General features: G+C 43.0%; 1 long non-coding RNA gene across 5 annotated transcripts; it reads left to right on the forward strand.

Annotated features, from left to right (window-relative positions):
• Positions 1-288: 288 nt before the first annotated feature.
• Positions 289-5,219, forward strand: LOC136464629 (uncharacterized). Of its 5 annotated transcripts, none has more exons than XR_010761220.1 (4): positions 289-2,873; positions 2,949-4,053; positions 4,629-4,778; positions 4,888-5,219. It is a non-coding gene; the product is annotated as an uncharacterized lncRNA (long non-coding RNA). The 5 variants fall into 5 exon arrangements; XR_010761219.1 differs by having other exon boundaries at positions 2,949-3,039; positions 3,943-4,778; XR_010761218.1 differs by having other exon boundaries at positions 2,949-4,783.
• Positions 5,220-8,820: the final 3,601 nt, after the last annotated feature.

The raw sequence follows: 8,820 nt of genomic DNA on the forward strand, positions 1-8,820 counted from the left end.
TGGTGTCACTCTAAGAGAACCACCCCCCTCTAAAACCAATCAAAAGAGGATTTTTTAAATAATATTTTTGTAATGATTAATGACAAATCTAGAAGCTGTTGTATAAAAAAATTCACATATAACGGCTACGGCCGATAGGATACCTGTCGCCTAGCGAATAGGCCTGTCGGCACCGATGGGATCACTGGACAAGACCAGTCGGCCCGTGGAAGGCCGACAGGGCAGTCGTGCGCCGACAGGGAACGCCAACCGGTCGCGCTCGGTCACGACCGCGCGACGCCTCCGAGACGAGCCCGGCCCAATAATGTCCCACGCCTTCGTGCGGCCTATCTGAAAAAAAAAAACCCCGCAGCTCAGCAGCCTCCTTTCCGTCGGCAGCGCAGCCGGCCGGCGAACCCGGCGTCGTCGGCATAGGCGACCGACCTATAGGGCGAGGTAGCTCTCCTCCGGCCAGACCTGAAGTCCTGACCCCCGGCGGTGCTCTGTCCCCGGGACTTTCAGTTCCATGCGGTCGACGACGATACACGAGACGAGAGCGGCAGCGGCGCAGCTCTCCGACGATGAGGCAAAGCCCGAAGGCGCACGACACCGCGCAGTCGCGCACCGTAGGCGGCGGCGACGCTCTCCCTCCTGGACTCCCGATAGCCCAGCAGTGCCTTGGCCGCCGGCCCTCGGCGGGCAGCTCTGCACCTGCGTTGCGGCCAGTTGCGGCGCGCCTCCGCTGCGCTATTGGTGGGTGCATGCCTCTGCGGCTGCGGGCTGCACCTGCGTGCGGCATGCTGGCAACCGCGGCAGCGACGATCGACCGGCGCGCGGTCACTATCGAAGAGAGCAACTGCCTCTTGGCCAAGGTGCAAAGTGAGCCATCGTACCCTGCCTGCACTAGTTAATGCCCCACTATCCCCTCTTCTCTCTCCCGGTTTTCCAGAGTCAGCCCGCAAAAAAAGCAAATTTAGTGAACAAAAGCTTTAGTTTTTTGTGTGCTCTTCAGAATTTAGAAAGGATGAAAAACTACCTGTACTAGTTAATGAGTTGAGAGTGTCCTAACAAGAACTCTCTCTAAATAAAAGAAAAAAAAAGGATGAAAAATACAAGACATCTCGGACCTGGATCCAGTGCAGTTACAACTGCTACTGCAAGATATGCAGTAGCTGCATCTGACCCATTCAAAAAGCCACGGATGGCTAGGATCAAAGCCATAGTTTCTTCTCCTTCCCTCCCCATGCCTGTCCTGCTGTTAGACTCTGTTTCTTTTAGAAGAAATTATAAAGAGAAGAGAAGAGAATACATACATCTTATAATCCAATTAAATAGAACAAAGCTGCATGTGTTTGCTACAATTTGATTGCTTAATACAAAAAAACTTGCATATACAAAAGACATGCTAAACTGAGATCCTTTTCTATACACCAAGGTTCTCTATTTCTAATTTCATATACAAAAGCTTGCATCAACCATCAGCAGCCTTCCATCCACAAAAGAGAGTATGATTAATGGGGAACCTTTTGCACATAAGAAGGTTCTCTTTTCCATTTCATATACAAAAACTTGTATCACCCAATAGAAGCCAATGTTTCTCTATGACGGCATCAAATGACTAGTTTGAGCAGTTTGGAGAATGTGGTTGTGCTCAATAAACAAGTCATGTACCTTGTAAGTCCTATTTTCTCTTTCAAAAGTAATGCCCATGCGAACTTTACAGCCTGTTCTAGTATGAGCTCGATTACGCTTGCTGACACAGAACCTTTTATTTTCACCCCGAGAACCCTCATTTGAACAAACGAACCTACTCGATGTTACCAATCCATCAAGAGTACTTGTGTTTGTGTAACACTTTCGAACATCAAAACCAATCCGGCCACCATATGTAACCCAAAAGTCCCAAGCTTCATCGAAACTGCTAAATGTCATACCAATATGTGGGATCCAAAAAGGAATTGCAGCAACTCTGCAATTATAAATAATGCATTCAGAACATGACCAACAACATTTGCTCATTTGCAGTAGAACTTCAACTATGGAGAAGCTAATAACTAACAAGGCTAACAACAAGACGAGCACAAACCTTGTAGGCGATTCCTCGAGCAGCTGCTGGACGTCATCCATTGCAACGGCATCTATGGCTTCTTCAGCACTCGTCGGCGTCCTCGGTGCTGCTGCAGATCGTAGAGGAGCTTGGGGAGGCTGAACATCACTGGCTCTCTTCATCACGCCTGTCTTCTTTGGCGCCGGCGCGGACACCTTGGTGCCTCCACGACCGATGGAATGAGAGCACGGGAGGACAGCAGCTCCAGCACGCGCAGTGCCGGCAGCCGCGATGACGCCTTCATGCTTCGCGGGGGCAGGCGCTGGGACAAGAGACGGAGGAGAAGGCAAGGCAGGTCCGACAGGGCGCACCCATGGCGGAGGCGGCCCCGGAGGTTCCATGGCGAGGCCACTCTCTGGCCTCCCTCGCGATCGCCTTGGCTCCGTTCCGAAAAAACAGAAAAAATGGCGCCAAACTTCTGATTTTCTCTCCAAAATAGCAGAGAAGATAGGCATCGAGACTAGTAAAGTGGATAGGATTTCCATCCATGCTTTGCCCTACGATTCGCTATGGACGATCAGGATGGTGGGACTGCTGAAGTTACAGTCGCTATAGCAACTGCACTGGATCCAGGTCCATGTGTAAACGTACATGGGTATTTGATATACAAATCTACAACTTTTATTCATGATATCCTTGTTGTTGTTTTTAGCCAAAATTTTGCAATCTAGAAGTTTGCCCTACCTCTATTTTTGAGTTGGGTCCGCCACTACGTCCCTGTCGGAAGACGAGTCGGCGGCAGCTTGTGACGGCTGAGACGATGCAAGTGCTCTGGTTGTACTCTAAGGTATCCTCTCTCTTAGTCACCAGTCCCAATTGTTGCTCCCCCGGCTTTCATCCGACTGGGTTGTGGCTGCTGCAGTGGCCATCCGCAGCTCCTTCAACCGCCGTATAGCTCAATCGCACCTTCTTCCTCCATCCACCAACCGCGGCTTCCTCCATCGACGTCCGATGTGAGTACAACCCAAACACTATCACTGCTCCTTCCTGCCCCCATTCGTGCTGTATGTTTTTAAGTTGCATTTGCGACACATAGAGTTTGCGATTTTGGGTTTGCGCCTACTTATGTGGATGAAGCAACATTGTAGGGTTCTATTGTTAGCATGATGTATATGTATATATATAGGACCATATCTGTACAATCTAATTTGTTTGAGTTAGGATGTATCTTATAGCAACTTATTTATCCTATTTGTGGCATGTTAGATGTAAATGATAGAACAATCATTACTGCTTATTTGAATGTTTTAATCTGTGTGCTTTTCTATTAGGAACATATCTAACCCACGCATGTGCACATAGTTTGAAAGACTACGGATAACATGAGCCTCCCAGAATCTAATAAAAAAGACCACCCGATTTTTTTTTTGATAAAAAGGATTACCAAATTTTTTTTATACCATGTCATTTGACAACCGCCAATGTACATTGACCTTCTAAAGCAAATTGATTGTGTTTTATTGAAACTATCGTCAGGCAATTTGTTCTAAACTGTCTATAGAAAAATAACAGATAAGTACACATGGATAAATGAGTATGTAGGACCAATAGTGAATAAGGAAGAATTGAATCGAAGCTTGCCATATGCGGATATGCCAAAAAGAGATTCACTACTACTATCATTACTGCTTTAGGAACAGATTGCTTGTGGTCAGGATTTTCACACACACAAAAAAGAACAAAACCAGGCACCCAATTCGCTACATAACCAAAGATAGCAAGGCATAGTGAACAATCGGCATGGAATCAATTCTAGTAAACGGTAGTTTCAGTACTATGTTTCAGTTTTTTGTTTTCATTGTGTCTACTTTAGTTTTTAGTTTCTATTTGTCAATTTCAGTTTTAGTTTTTGGTAGCTATTTCAGTTGTTCAGTTCTCAAGGCAATCGGGTACTTTGATGGTGAGAGGTTGCCTGAGTTTGTTGGTCCAAATGAATTAAATCTAAGGTGGCAGATTATTTTTCAATGGTGAGTTTTATGTTTTTTTTTTGTTTTTCATTTTGTCTACTTTAGTTTTTAGTTTCTATTTGTCAATTTCAGTCTTATTTTCTGGTTATCAATTTTAGTTTTAGTATTATGTTTTAGTTTTTTGCTTTTCATTGTGTGTACTTTAGTTTTCTTTTTTTTTTTCTGTCAATTTCAGTTTAATTTTCTTGTTGTCAATTTTAGTTTTAATTTTTGGTAGCTATTTCAGTGGTCCAGTTTACTCTCAAGGCAATCGAGTACTTTGATGGTGAGAGGATGCTTGAGTTTGTTGATCCCAATGAATTAAATCTGAGGAGACATTATTTTTTAATGTTGAGTTTCATGTTTCATTTTTTTTTTGTTTTTCATTGTGTCTACTTTAGTAGTTTCTATTTGTCAATTTCAGTCTTATTTTTTGGTTATCAATTTCAGTTTTAGTATTGTGTTTCAGTTTTTTGCTTTTCATTGTGTCTACTTTAGTTTTTGGTTTCTTTTTGTCAATTTCAGTTTTATTTTTTGGTTGTCGATTTCAGTTTTAGTTTTTGGTAGCTATTTAAGCGGTTCAGTTTACTCTCAAGGCAATCGAGTACTTTGATGGTGAGAGGATCCCTGAGTTTATTGGTTCCAATGAATTAAATCTTGAGGAGGTAGATTCTTTTTCAATGGTTGACTAGTCCATCAAATGAAATTGATTGGAAGACTATTTTGATGAAAGAAAAAAGTGCAAAGTAAGGTGACCAAATATTGATCAATGTTTTGTATATGCCTTGTTTTTAATTTTGTAATCGTTCTTTTTCAGCAATCATTTACAATGTAGTTTTTGTTTTTCATCTTTAGGACCAGGCAACAAGATAAAACTTCTACTTCCTTGATCTTTCCAGAGATTATTTTCCATGGTCCCAGTGTGATTGAGAAGAAGGGAAAATACCGACTGCCTGTGAACCTACTGGACTAGCTACCTTCTACATCAATGTGTCATATTTGCAACAACTAATTATAGATAATGTTCTACCTTCGTCCAAGTGAAGGTTCTAATGTTTGTTAGTATTCACTCCTGTTAGTATATATGTATTTTATTTTTATAGCAATTAACTATGCGAACAAGAGTAGCATGATCACCTGTATATATATGGTACCATATGGTCTCGTGGTGCAAGAGGAAGAGTACCTTTTTAAACCTGGATTGTGACCATGTTTGTGTTCAAGCTCATCCGTGCAGTCCCAATCATATTACTGTTGGTTCACATTCACAGTTTCTGGGCTAGTTGTTGTTTGCATAATTTTTTTTTTTTTTGTTCCTTGCGAGTTGATCATGTATATTTAACCTGTTGCTTCATTTTCTGTCTTCCATCCATTTTCTCTGTGTTTCATTCGAGATCAATTTGCATTGCAGGGAACCACTGGAATTCTGTTTATACTTTTATCTATCTGATCTATATATACTACGGTTTAGCAAATGGCAACTGAACCCTTGCCGCAGAATCTTAATAAAACCTGCTGCCACGGAGAGATTTGTGAAATAGATAGAGATTACTTTTATTTATGAGTTATGAGTGTACACGTCGACAGCCACATGAAAGATTGATGCAGTATTATAAAGTTTTATCGCTACTAAAAGAGATCAGGTGCTCATGCCAGTCCTTTTATTGATTAGGATTCAAACATGGAGGGCCGAGGGCCTCCACAGCCTTTACATCTGAAGACACCTGCAAGAAAACAACACACTTACTACTCTCTCTATAAGAGCATCTCCAAGTATCTTTGCAAAACCCACTCTCTAAATCATAACTTGCCACTTGGTCAAACTATAACTTGACAGTTGCTCAAAACATAACTTGGTACATACTCAAAAATTTGTCACACTTACATAGTTTAAACGTACTTGCTGAACGGATAAGTATTGTTGCCCCCAATTGATTAGGGGTCGCAGCGTAGGTTGCGATTAGGGATCGCAGCGTGGGTTGAGATTGGATTAGGGGTCACAGTGTGGGTTGTGATTAGGGTTCACAGCGTGGGTTGCGATTAGGGGTCATAGCTTCGGTTGGGATTAGGGGTTGCAGCAAGTATGGTGATCAGGGTCAGTAGCCTTGTTACGAACTATGATCGCTGCAAAGGTTCCTAGTTTGAAACTTGTTATTATAAAATTTCTATATAAACTTGCTACTAGGAATTCATTATAAGTTGCTACATCATCTACACAAGTTGATACATCTAGGGCTTCATACACAAGTTGATACATCTATAGCTTGGGTTGGGACTAGGGGTCGTGATAAGTATTGGGATTAAGGTCCATGGATTGTGTTGGAATTAGCGGCCACAACAAATACTGGATTAGGGGTCACCACTTGGGTTGGGAATAGGGGGTCGCAACTAATATTGATAGCTTGTCATGTTTCCCTGCTCCCACAATAGGTTGTATAATAACTTGACCTTAGTTGGCAACTTATGCAATGCTTGTTCTAATAATTTGTCCCTCAGGCTACAACTTGTCTTGTTTGGGGCCACTACTCTCATTTTTAATAAATGGCCTCGAGTTGGCAGTTAGTCATGTTTTTTAGCTCCTTTAATGAGTTGTATAATAACTTGCCCCAAGTTGGCAGCTTATGCAATACATGTTCTAATAATTTATCCCTAAGGCTGTACCTTATCTTGTTTTAGGCCGCTACTCTCGTTTTTAATAAATGCCCCTGGTTGGCAGCTTGGCATGTTTCCTGGCTCCTGCAATGAGTTTGTATAATAAATTGCCACCCCTAAAGTTGGGAGCTTATGCAATACTTGTTCTAATAATTTGCCTCCTAGGCTATGACTTCTCTTGTTTTTTGCCTCCTAGGCTATGGCTTGTCTTGAGCTAGTTGTATAACAGTTGTACAACTATAGTATCACACGGTAGTAACTCCTTTGATATTTTTGCCCTTCCGCTTGTGCATACTATGTAATAGCTTTAGTATATTTCTGTTGTAGCAACTTTAGTATTACACGGTAGCAACTCTCACTTTTTTTCAGTTTTAGTTTTTTTGTGGTTGTCAATTTCAGTCTTATTTTCTAGTAATTTTAGTTTTATAGTTGTAAATTTAAGTCAGTTTCTAATTATTTTGGTTTCAGTTTTATATTTCATTTCTGCATTCATGTGTTTTAGTGCGAAGATGAGCGGCCAATCTGCGGAGAAGAGCAGATTTGGATCGATGGAGTGGGGGTGGCTGCCGACAGATTCGAGCGGATGAGCAGATTTGAGCTAGTTGTGTAATAATTTGCCCGTGGGTTGGCAAGTATACCATGCTTACTTTAATAATCCCCCCCCCCCACCACCACCACCAGCGTGGTACTAACTCCATATTTTTTGCCCCCACCCCTGCGCTTGTGCATACTTATATAACAACTTTAGTATATTTTTGGAGTAGCAATTTTAGTATTACACAGTAGTAATTCCTTTTTAATATTTTTGCCCTGAGCTTGTGTATACTATGTGACAACTTTAGTATATTTTTGTAGTAGCAACTTTAGTATTACATGTTAATACCTTTTTGATAAATCTGCTAGCACGTATTACACATAAATTGCTATTAAAATAAAATTCATCAAAACATATGCAAGTGAGGTTTAGTTTTGTTCGTCTCATCACATAGAACAACCGGTGCAGACGGAATTAAAAATAAATATAACATTTAAAAGTTATACCAGTTGAAAGAAAATGTTTTGGTTTTTTGGTTTAATGTCAGACTGACGTCAGGTTGGTCGGAAGTGGATCTTGGCGTGGGGCTGGGGTCATGCAAGGCTGGTCGGAAGTGGATCTCGGCGTGTGGCTGGAGTCGTGCACGTGTGGCTGGGTAGCGGCGTGGGGCTGCGGTCGCGCGCTTGGTAAGAGCCTGACGGGTCGCGGCTCGTCCAACAGGGAAGTCGGCGGCCCAGTTGTCAATGCGACTGTCGGGCACGCGATCAACAACTCGGGGGTGACGCACTTAGGCTGTCCGCACCGCGACCTGGAAACAGGCCTGCAAACGCGCAGCAGCGCCTGTATCGCGCGCACCGCGCACCTGCATGCGGCACGCGACGGTAGCGGTCCGCGCGCGGGCCGCTATCCATGGAGGCTGCGCTGCCGGCCGCTAAATGCCTCCCGAGGTTCCTGCGAGAGAGAGAAAGAGAGCTGGGGAGAGAGAGAAAGGTGAGAGAGAGAAATAAAATATGGAATAGTGGGTGTAGAGTATGGAATAGAGGTAATACGAGTGCAGAATGAATGAGTATAGAGTAGAGAATCTCGATGACTAGGATAGAATATTCCTTTTTAGATATGAAAATAGAGGTCGACGAGTGCGGACAGCCTTAACGTTCTATTGTGGGTTAGAAATGACCACCATAAACCGTCTCCTTTTTAAAAAAAATCTATCGCCAAACAACATGTTGCATATGAACCTTGTCATTAAACATCTGCTCTTGTCTCACCTCAATCCTTGGGTACTCCCACTAAAAATGATGACCATCATCGACCGTCATGGCATCAGGTGCGATGTGAACCTAGTCCTGAGGGATGTCGGTCTCGTCATCGAACCTCCTGCTAGCGAATTCATCCACAAAGGCGACGTGCTCCGCATCGTCAGCCTCCATCTATTCGATGATTCTTTCGTCCTCCTCACCCAGGTCAAATTCCATGGAAGGACCATACTCTTCCGCTTGTCCACCCTCTGATGTGTTCTCAACCGCTTGAGGATCGCAAACATAGGTCTGCTCAGTAATTGTCGATTCTAAGTTCTCCTTTGCTGCACGTGTGTTGCTACT

Source organism: Miscanthus floridulus, chromosome 7 (assembly GCF_019320115.1).
Source record: "Miscanthus floridulus cultivar M001 chromosome 7, ASM1932011v1, whole genome shotgun sequence".
In the NCBI taxonomy this organism is placed as follows: domain Eukaryota; kingdom Viridiplantae; phylum Streptophyta; class Magnoliopsida; order Poales; family Poaceae; genus Miscanthus; species Miscanthus floridulus.